Source organism: Carassius gibelio, chromosome B24 (assembly GCF_023724105.1).
Source record: "Carassius gibelio isolate Cgi1373 ecotype wild population from Czech Republic chromosome B24, carGib1.2-hapl.c, whole genome shotgun sequence".
Taxonomy (NCBI): domain Eukaryota; kingdom Metazoa; phylum Chordata; class Actinopteri; order Cypriniformes; family Cyprinidae; genus Carassius; species Carassius gibelio.
The window spans coordinates 25,525,555-25,526,388 of NC_068419.1; positions in this window are offsets into that span (position 1 = coordinate 25,525,555).

Consider the following 834-nt stretch of genomic DNA (forward strand, 5'->3'; position numbering starts at 1 on the left):
AAATCTTATTTTACTCGCACATATTCTGTTAAATTAGCTTATGCTCTCTCTGTATCTAACAAGACATTTTTTCATTTATAAATTCAATATAATTATTAAAATAAATGATGGAGTTTTTCAAAGATGAGAGCTGTAGTGAGGAAATGTTGGTTTGGAGAGTGTTTTTTTTTATTATTATTATTATTATTATACCATTGCTGCTGTGATCTTCTCAATATCCCTCCTCAATTTCTCCAATTTTGTGTGTGAGTGTGTTCACTGTATAAATGAATATGGGTTAATCTTTGTCAATGTTTTTTGTTCTTTTGTTTGCTCTTTTGCCTCTTCTTGCGCTGTTTAAAAATTGCTTGAGTTTGTAATCACTTACAAATGATAAAACCTTTACTCTATTAAATTTTGCAATTAATCCTCTGAACACATGCATTCTGAAACGTGGACCTAGTCCAATTTACTATCAACTTTGATCTGCCCTCTTCACTAAAACGTCACAGTTCCTAAACATGATAACAAATAATATAGATAAATAATAAACTCAAAACAAAACTAAACACTGATACTTACGAGACCAAGCAGGAATGTCCTTTGACTTTTGTTGTTTCACCGCTGCTCTCCAACAGGTCAACTAGTGCTCTCTTATGTATAAAAAAAAATCAATTGCCAGTAGTCATGTCTAGGTAGGGCTACAAATGGCTCCATGTATATTTTGGTCATTTGTTTTTGGCCAAAAAATGAAAAACAAGAATTTGGCTTCAATTTTCATTTTTCGTTCAGGGGTAGAGAAATTAATAAAAAGCTTGAATATTCAATTTCTACATGTGGATGAGAATTAAAAGC